Source organism: Temnothorax longispinosus, chromosome 12 (assembly GCF_030848805.1).
Source record: "Temnothorax longispinosus isolate EJ_2023e chromosome 12, Tlon_JGU_v1, whole genome shotgun sequence".
NCBI classification, from domain to species: Eukaryota; Metazoa; Arthropoda; class Insecta; order Hymenoptera; family Formicidae; genus Temnothorax; species Temnothorax longispinosus.
The window spans coordinates 3672930-3683742 of NC_092369.1; the positions used below are offsets into that span (position 1 = coordinate 3672930).

General features: G+C 41.3%; 1 long non-coding RNA gene across 1 annotated transcript; it reads right to left on the reverse strand.

The window, feature by feature from the left end:
• Positions 1-364: 364 nt before the first annotated feature.
• Positions 365-1062, reverse strand: LOC139822800 (uncharacterized). Its single transcript, XR_011734591.1, has 3 exons — positions 890-1062; positions 698-797; positions 365-594 (listed from the first exon to the last, which is right to left on the reverse strand). It is a non-coding gene; the product is annotated as an uncharacterized lncRNA (long non-coding RNA).
• Positions 1063-10813: the final 9751 nt, after the last annotated feature.

A 10813-nucleotide genomic window follows, 5' to 3' on the forward strand; every position in this document is an offset into this window, starting at 1 on the left:
AAACTGTCCCGAAAATTGCCGTAGGACATGAATTTTTTCCAGGACAGTCCTGGAAACTGCCAAATGTCCCGGAATATACCGATATCAAAATAAAAGTCCTGGAACATACTTCCGGACCTACATATATATATATATATATACCTTAGAAAAATAAACTCATCTTATTATATATCACATGTGTGTAAAAAAAATATATATACAGGGTGGGCCAAAACGAAACAAACGTGTTTTGGTATTTAACTCAATTAATACGAAAAACGCTCAGACATGTCAACTTTAGTTTCAATCACCAAAGTTCAACCCCATAAGAGAATGTCTGAGCGTTTTTCAAATTAATTAAGTTAAGTACCAAAAAACACGCTTGTTTCGTTTTGGCCCACCCTGTATATACCTTAGAAAGATAAACTCATATTATTATATATCACATGTGTATAAAAAAAATATATATATATATATATACCTTACAAAGATAAACGCATATTATTACATATATTATATGTAAAAAAAGGAAGTGACTCTCAACTACTCTCGAGACCGCGCATTTAAGATGTTGGGTCTCCGTCCGTTTTGTTTTCTTTGTCTTCCATTTTTATGCTAAAAATTATAAAGACAATTTAAAACAAACATCTAATCTAAAACTGTAGTTTATAATCATATAAAACTGACATAAACATGACTGAATATTCATATAACTTACGTTTTCCGCTTCAGTCGTAAAGTCGCACCTGCCAGCCAAGTACTGATCTGCTTTTTAATGCTTTCATCAGTAGCATTCGATGAAAATAGATGTGCAGCTTCTATAAATAGTCACGAATTTTTACCAATAAAATTGAAATTTATTTTTAGAAAAAAACGAACTGCTGCCAGAATACTTACTGTGTATACTTACTGAATACACAATCCTTAAGTAAAAGATGTTTAAATGGTTTTTTTTTCTTTCTCCTTGTCCTTTGTGCGCGAATGGGCTTGGGATTTAGAGTTCAAAGGTCAATGAAGTTTATCCTTTTATAACAACGTCTATAATAGTCAATAATTACAAACTATATTTACAGCTATTTTACAATCGATATTCGATATTCTTGCGGGCGAATGCGCGCGGAGAGAGCCGTCACTCGAAGCACGAGCTGAATCCCGAGAGCAGCGAAAAGGCGCTTTGAGACCGATCGAATAAGTTGAACACGAGACGCGGAATCGTAATCGCTCGCTAATTCGGTATCGTCGTCGATAGCAATTATCACTTTTCTCTCGATATGACTCGGAAAACGAATGTTCCTTGGCGCGCGGAAGGCCGGAGCTTTTATCAGCTCGCACTCCGCCTCCTCGTTCGCGCTCCGAAATTTCGCTGGACCAATCGGCAATCAACCCCCCGAGACGTACGTCACTCGACAATTTCAGCAGTCCTTGGGGCCGACGACCGATCAGCTGTTTTGGTATTTGTCTCTCCCTGTGTCCCGAGCGTTTACCTCTCGCTTAGAGGTTCTCGAGACAAAGGGAGCGTATCGGTACACGCGGAAACGGCGTGACACTGTTTATGATCTCTCGCAACTTCTCGGAGACACGGCACTTATTCTTCGAAACGAGAATACATTTAGCTTGAAATATTCGAAATAATCCGATTACGTTGCTCGAGAAATTCTGCTAACATTCTGGCAGCAGTTCGATTTCGAACACCTTTATAACTATATTTGACAGCTACTTCATCCACAAAAAATATCTTGCATTATATAATTTATGAATACTTCCAATTTTTTGCCATCACGTTGTAATAACGTTTGTGCCTGAAAACATTGTTTGTATATGATGTTACGTCCAACCCCGGGATTAGGATATGAAAATCTGGGAAGCAAGGAAAGGCTAGCCAGAGGGGTCGGGGGAAGGGAGGACGCAGCTAGATACTTACAAATGTCGCTCGCAGGTACGCGCTCGGAGACGCGTGGCGCGAGTCGAACGCACTTTTATGACTCAGAAAGGGTCAACGTCTGTAAAGTCGTTAGGACGCCTTTCGTGAGCGGTGCGATCGTCGGTCCTTTTTCGAGTCAGAGAATTTAATCCCTTTAACTCAGGATCGGACCTCGTGCAATTTCGAGAGGTGGATGGTAGTGGGTCTTAAGTTATAAATGAATGCAAATTGAAATTAATATTTAATATAAGATAAACATTTATTACAATAATATAAGCTAGGTGAACAGTAAATGAGAATTAGGTAAAATAAAATTTGAATACATTTATAAGTGTGAGTGTCGGATGTATGTGTAACGTGTGTGGGTATTTCGCGCGGGTGTTACATAGGTGCGGGGGTGATCGGGCAAGATCTTTAAAGAAAAACTTATTTAAAAATGAACATCTTGCCCGCTATTATTATAATCGGAATCAGTAGTGAGATTACATGAATTTAGTGAAGTGTGTAGGTGTGTAAATTAATTTAAATCGGAGCTTAAAATTAAAGTATATGTAAATTTTGAAGTTAAAACATATGAGAATAAAAAAAAAATAAAATTTATTCTAAGATCACGATCTCTGGGTCGGCTAGTTCCTCGAGATCGAGGGTCGAGGCGGTCGAAGAGGTTGGAGACGGACTTCGGGAAGAGGAGGGAGAATCGGGAGGTTCTAGGAAGCGGGCTGGATCGGGGTTGACGGGGACCACGCGAGGAGGGACCACGCGAAACGGAGCCACGCGGCAAATAGGGCGATGTTCGACAAATGGGCGAAAAGGCAGGACGACTGGGCGATAGGGCAGGATGTTAGCGGGACGATTCTGGTTAGAACAACCGGGTTCTTCTGTACACGCTGGTAGGGGCGGTGGGATGGCGAGTCGCGGAGGACCGGCGTTGAGCTGCTCCCGGGGGAGTTCAACCTCCCGTCGCGTCCGCTTGTTCTGGCGATTTCTTTGTCGCCTGATTGTGCGGAGATTCGGTCCTTGAGGGGCTAGGACTTTCGGGTTCACTAAAATTATTTACTTATTTAGTCGATCTCTCTCGGACCCGGTCGGAAGCGAACAAAAGGAAATCGTAAAAAAAAGGGGGGGGAAGGGGTCAGTGGACAGGCTGGGTCCACGACAACGACGAGACGCCGGGAGCCAAGTCAGGCCTACCACAACGCCAACGACCGCTGGGAACTCGATGCCTACACTAACCGACCCACGAGCATAAGCTCAGGGAGGTCAGTGGACCAGCTGAGTCCACGACAGCGACGAGACGCCGGGAGGTAAGTCCGGCCCACGACAACGCCAACGACCGCTGGGAACCTGCTGCCTACACTGACCGACCCCCAATTATATAATAAGCTTCCGGGGGTCCGACAATCGATAGACCGTTTAAGAAGGGGGGCAATAACGCGAAAAAAAAAGGATCAGGAAAATTCCGGGACTTACTACTTGATGACTTGAATTCGAACGAGTCTCAGTACGCCTTCTCTCAGTGATGGATGTTGGACTCGTCGGTGAGTGAGTTGGGGCGACTGGTCCGTCGGATCTGCTGCACTGACTCTAAACGTGACTCTAAACGTGAGCTTCTCGAAACGAATGAGGTTTAGATTGTAACCGAGCAATGCGGACTTGAACTGAGAAAATTTCTCTGGGCGCTAGTCCTGCGACGTCGCGATTTAAATAGGAAGGTTCGAAGGATGGAAGGGGTGGATTTCGTGTGGGATGTGTCTGGTTTTCGTTTAAAGGATTTCTGGTTGGCGGGATGTTTCTAATTATTATTTAAGGAAATTCTTATTGGGCGAGATGTTTCTTGCCCAAGAGGTAGATTTGAGTTTACGCCTATCCTAGTAAGCTAGAGACGGTTATCGATTTTTTCGGTTTTCCATTGGTGAGACCCCTCTTAAGGCCCCACTGTCTTATTGGGGGTGTAACCCATCGGTTCTTTTCAGTGACGCATTTGTTTTTTCGGCTATCGCCGATTTCTCTTTTATTAGGGTTCCTTACTTATCTCGCGACCCTGTTTCTATGCTGACAGACGATCCATACTTCTCAATTTTAAGTGCAGTTTTATTGCAAACAGAAACTTCCGCCACGTGCTCTTAAGATTTCTAAAGCACGTATTAGGTTTCGTTTCTGTTTGTCGGAACATAGCACGGCCAGTTTTGAGTGAGTCGCGCGATATAATACAGATCCCCATCATCCCTCGCCTGAAGTTAAGGCTCCTTTCTGCGCGTCGTGTCGCCGGATTTATAGTTAAGGGCCAGACGAGGTTGACGAGAATCTGGTCACCATATCCCCCGTCTGTTAGTAATTTATCATCTGAGAGGTTGCTTTAAGTTGCCCAAGCAAACGGGTAGTTTGATCATAAAAAAAAAGGAATGCGAGGAGATCTAACCTCACCCCGATCGATAACCGTCCGTACTCGGCTTGTTTATTCTAATCTTAGGGCTATCTTAGGCGCATAAGAATTCCCGCGAAAAAGGGATATCGTTGAGTCCGCAGGACGTAACAATGACATTGATCGCAGATGAAAAATAAAATTGCTTTTTATGAAACTTAAATTAATTACCACTTGAGGTACAGTAAACGTTTTATTCTTTAACAGTTTTCAAATTCTTCTACAGCATTTATATCCTTTAACGGAAAATAATCATATATTAAAGATCCTTTGGCTTGTTTAATTTCTTCCGTTTAACATTTTTGATCAGTTCCTGATTTATCATCATTGCATTTAGTCTGGGTTTTGTCTTCTCAAATATCATCCTGTTCAATTTGTTCATTATTAATGCGTTTGATTCTAAAACAAGAAAAAAAATATATTTTATTACACGATAATTTTGTACACGATTCAACATAATTTATCTCTCCAACGAGCGACCAATGATTTCCTGTTGATTTTTGACTGTTGATATACGAATGTAACAGCCAACGAATATAATAAATTAGAAACAGACCGATATCTCAAAATTTGCGAAAGTTAGAGCAACCACAAATATTTCTACAAAAATTCTAAATTTTATTAAAAAAGAACCGCTTTACCGATTATCACCAAATTCAATCCCAATCTTCCTTACATGTGATACTTTATCGATTAAAAAAAAATGCATCCCGAAATCTTAAAAATTACGGAAGTTAGAGCATAAACGGATAACAAAAGCGTTACAAAGATACCTAAAAAAAATTTTTTTTCACGAAAACAAAGCTTCGACCTCTATGAGGAAGCAAAAATGTCAATATTTGTGGAACAGTGTATTATTATAAGTACGTACTAAAATACTATTACTTGTAGTAAGCAATAATTTTTTTATTACGGGGATGTATTTTACGTATTATATTCTTACCGCATAAATATTCCAGTTTCTCATCAGCAGTAAGAAACTTGTAGGCCGGAATACTTTTCGGTAAATCATTATTATTATTTTTACCGAGAACGTCATTCATCCCTTGATCATCATTGGGTAGAGAATGTTCATTTTGCCCACTAGTACCACTTGTACCTACATTTGCGTAAACACAAGTATGTAATTATGTAAAAAAAATATATATATATATACAGAGCATTATGGAAGTTTATTTTAATAAATTCAATTAAAATAATGCGGTACAATGCAAAAATACTATTAATCAAGAGAGAATTATTTTAATCATATAAACTAAATTGAATTAAGGAAAAAAAGCACGTTAATACATTATATATATATATATATGTAGGTCCAGAAGTATGTTCCGGGACTTTTATTTTTTACATCGGTATATTCCAGGACATTTGGCAGTTTCCAGGACTGTCCTGGAAAAAAATTCATGTCCTACGGCACGTTTCGGGACAATTTTTTGAATCTGATTACATATATATGCGTTATATTCCAGGACTGTACATTTCAAAAAAACGTAAACAGTCCCGGAACATACCTCTAGACCTACATATATATATATATAACGCCTTTAAATACGAATATATATATTAACAGTGTCAAAACGTGTGCCAGACTAGAGTCAAGCTCAACAGGGTCTTCTTTCCCCGCTAATTTTTCCAAGCCCGTTCCCTTGGCAGTGGTTTTCGCTAGATAGTAGATAGGGACAGTGGGAATCTCGTTAATCCATTCATGCGCGTCACTAATAGATGACGAGGCATTTGGCTACCTTAAGAGAGTCATAGTTACTCCCGCCGTTTACCCGCGCTTGCTTGAATTTCTTCACGTTGACATTCAGAGCACTGGGCAGAAATCACATATAAATAAATAAATAAATATATATATATATATATGTATATATATAAATTTATATATATATATATACAGAAGAATATATATATATACTCTATAGTGCAAGTTTATATATTATATTTAAAGACAAAAATAATCCGAATGTCTAGAATTGGGTACGTGTCCAGGCATTGTTACTTTTACCTTCATAAAAATAAATATAATTGTGGATAACATATATGAATGATCACTTACTAGTCTCCCATACAATGAAACAGAGGGTGCAATACTATTGACAGAATTTGATCTGGTTAAATTGTCTTTAGTTGTTAAATCAATTTGAAGGTAATTGGAGGCATTGGTGCCTTTGGAAACTCTGTCAGAACAACTTCTTTTTGTTTTGTTTTGTTTTTGTTTTGATACTTCTTCATCCGTATCCGTACTGGTATTTGAGGAATCTGTGAATACACGTTTCTTTCTTTCGCTCCTGTGACGTCCTGGGTGATGCGAGGTGGCTCGATCCGGCAGAACGTCTCCGTTGAGGGTTCTTTTTCTTGCAGTTAAGGAGGTAAAACCCCAGGATAATTAACTGTTGATCGGCGATGTGGATTATGGCTCCTTGGATCCGTTGAAGGTAGGTATTCAATAATTTTTATCTTTCTTTTGATATATAGTAAAAGAGTATGGTATTTATTGTAGAACTTTTACGATACAAGTGGCTTATGTGGGAGGATGGAACAAGTATAAGATATGTGACCTTTCCGGCTCATTCCACACTCTCCGTCGAGAGGGTGAAAGATTCCGCTTTTATACAATTTTGGAAATGGTAGTGGGAGGTGACCGCACCTCGTTACAATGAGTCATAGACGTTGTCTAGCGGATGTGAGTCTACTTCTAGTGGTGTTGCTCGCTTGCCAGCAATGAATCATGGGGTGGTGTCTTGAAATTCGTTACCTTATATGGTCATGCGTTGCGCTCTGCTTCGACATGTCCATATATGGTCTATGCGAAGACTAGATTCACTCGAATGAGTCATACAGGCGACTTATCTGAATTCTATTTCTTTTCTCTATTCTGACAACGATTGTAATAAGAGCGATACCTTCTTTCATTATAAAAATCTCAATAGACTTTTAAAGAAATCTTAATATTTGAATTTTAAAATGTGCAAATATATGTTAAATATTATTTAAGTTCTTTAGACATACTTTACATTCAATAGAATAATTCAATAGTACAATTAAAGTCATTATTAGCATGTCTAAAGTATAAAAGATATTGCTCTCTTTATCTAACAGTTACTATAGTATATCTGACTCTCTCTTTCTGTCTTTCAGATCGTACAATACTCGCATCTCGCTCGGATTCGCGTTCCTATGCTACGCATATACAATTCTCTCTTCTCTGGTTCGTGAGTGGCGCTTCAGCGTTTGACGCTCAAGATTTATATTGATTTTAGTAAGTATATATATATATGTATTTTGTTAATAATAATAATATTGATAAAAGTGATTTAGCAGTGGTAGTGATGTTTCTAATATCTTGTTAATAATGTGTCATGCAGGTAGAAATGGTTAGCATTCTCATTAGTACAGGAAATCAATGAAATTAATTTGTTTATATAATACGATTTTTATTATTTTTATATCTCGCGAATGGTTGGGAATTTGATGGGAGTGTATAGGAAATATATTGTAGGACTTTCACTAAAGTATAATATAGCATCGGAAAATTTTCATCATTAATATATGTGTTTGTTAATAACAAATTATTAATTAAATAAATTGGTACTTTTTAATTTGCGTATTAATATCGTTATGTTCTCTTTATTTAAGAGGTTTTGAATTTATAATATCATCTGTTTATGAGCACACTTTATTTTATTGTTATAATATTTTGTAAATAAACAATTGCAGAAATAAAAGTTATTATCATTTTTCATAGGTGTACTGATGCAAAGTTTGTTACGTCCCGATAGATCGCGGCCGCGAAGGGGGCGGTACTCAGATCGCTTATACGGGACTAGTCGCTTTTCGGGTTATCGAGCCAAGGGGCTCTATTCGGGGATACTTGCGACCGAGGTAATTCGCTATCCAGACGCTCGTCACCAAATCGTTTGCCCGATCCGCACCCTTACTGGGAGATTAGATTCGGTAGTTCATCACCGTACCGTCGATTCAGAGGATTCGTCAGATATCGTTCAAACGGTTCTTCTACTCTAGTGCATGCGTAAACATTCGAAAGCGGGCCGACAGTCGGCTAGAACCTTACTGCACTCGCTACACGTGGGGAACTCTATTCGCGGCCCGTATTGCACGAAGTGCCTGAGAACGCCTTCAAAATCTTGCCGGAAGGGCTGGTTGGCCGAGCTGGCAATCCTCGCAAATAATGACCCCCGTAGTTTTATTTTGAAAAAACAACGTCCAGACACAGATTCCTGTCATTAGCCATGCTCTGATAGGGCTAGGGGGTGAAATTACCTCCGGAGGTTGCCGATTTACGGGATGTCCGGGACACATGAACAATGGAGCGCTAAACTCTAGTTTGGGAGATGGCAATTATCGTAGATTCGCGTTCTAAATATTGGTCTCCTCCCTCGTGTTCCACCGAACGTTTTACGTTAGAGAATATTTCACAACACGTGGTACACGCGGAGGGGCTCTGGATTTCTCCGATCACGGACGTCGCACGAATCGCATTCTTCGACTTTGTATCGGTAACCGATATGCATATATGGCGGACTAAGCAGTCGTACTGGCGGCGTTGCGGGCCCGTTAGATCTCGGAAACACTCTTCACAGAGGTAGTGTTTGCTATCACGATTTGATGGCAGATAGTAAAGACACACACGGCGCGCGATAAACCAATTCCGCCGCGCAATTCTAGAGGCCAATGGGGTTAGTCGGCGCGCGGGGCGTCGCGTGCGCGGCTCGCTCATGCCGTTCGCTTAGCGCCTAGGGGCGTCGTCACTTACCTTTAGTCGAGTTCCAATGGGTGATCCGCGGTGCCCCAGTGTTCTGGTGGTGAGGCGTCGAACCACAGGTGTAGAATCTCGGCGCGGCGCTGGATCGGGCGGATCCGGCGGGGGTCGTCCTTTTGATTGAAGCGATGAATTCCCAAGATGGAACTGGTGGTGGATGTCGGAATCTCCCCGGTGTGAAGGTGATCGGGGTTAGCCGATAGTTCTGGGCCTTCCGGAATGCTTGGTAATCTGCTCGAGACTCGGCCTTGTCCAGTGGAACGTAGATGTATTGTATACTCTTAATGTTAATTTTGCGCACTGAAGTTACGTTTTCGAGTTTTGGTCTCGCGTCCGCCTTGCACGCGGAACTCGCGACGAAGTACTTTTCGTATTCGGGATCAGGCGCGTAATCGGAAAGGACTCCTAACAATGGATCGGAGGGGTCCCGAACAAAAGGCGGTTGAGCCTGCGGGTGCGTACCTTGAGTCCGCTTCGTCGCGTCTTGGGCATTGTTAACTACTGATTGAGGTTAAAAGACAAACACGCTTCGGTTGACTCTCCTTGCTCGTGGCGAGAAAGCGTGCTGCTCGTACAGCACTGCCCCTCTCCAGACACCCACGGACGGTAGCGTGCCGCTCGTACGGCACTGCCTCGTACGCAGATGTGGCACAAGGGGAGGACCGGTGATTCGGATGCCTTATTGCAATTACTAGAATACCCACAGGCGGAGACGTGCCGCTCGTACGGCACTGGGCTCGTGTGTGGATGCAGTGTAAGTGGGATCAGTGGGGGATGTGCGAAGGGGTGTAAGAATTTGCAGGGGTAAGATATTGTATAAAAATGATTGTATATTACGATAATTCTATATAGGACATACGATTACAAAAGTAACAAGATTACAATCAGGAATGTATATATGGTGACCGTAATTCTATATGTAGAGAGAGAGCTGAAGGCTCTGGGTTCGGTAACGCACGTGGAGATAGGAAGATTCTCGATGTAGAAATAGGAAGGTTCTGGATTCAGAGAGACTCGAGAAGGATTCAGTGGTTACTTAACTGGAGAGTCCGTGATCGAGGTAGGACTCCGGGGAACTGAGAGCGTCCCTTGGGGATGTTCGTCCTTATATTCCTGTTTTCCCGATGGCGGGGGTGGTCGAGTGGAAGGGTTGCCTGAGTGGAAGGGTTGAGTTGCGTCATCGGCTTCGCTTTCGATTTCTCTCCTTATATGGTCATGTTCTGAGTTTTCTTCTTTTTGTTTGTCCTGAGTGGAAGGGTTGAGTTGCGTCATCGGCTTCGCTTTCGATTTCTCTCCTTATATGGTCATGTTCTGAGTTTTCTTCCTTTTGTTTGCCTGAGTGGAAGGGTTGAGGCGTCATCGGCTCCGTTTTCGATTTCTCTCCTTATATGGTCATGTATGAGTTTTCGGGAAAGGTCTGGGAGGGTTTAGGTTTGCGTTACCTGAAGGAAGCGTTGCGGGGAAATTCCTATTGCTAAACCCTTGTGGGCAGTGCGAACTTATTCGTTGTGTATATACATTATTGGAATAGGCCAAGCCTATTGCGTACATCGTGACTTATTTTCTATATTTATATGCTAGTGGGTAGGTTAGGCCTATCGCGCAGGTCGTGACTTATCGCTGGTGTGATAACTTATTCGGTGGTAATCCTACTGTCCGGTAAGTCATGCTAGTAAGTATGGTAACTTATTCGGTGGTAATCCTACTG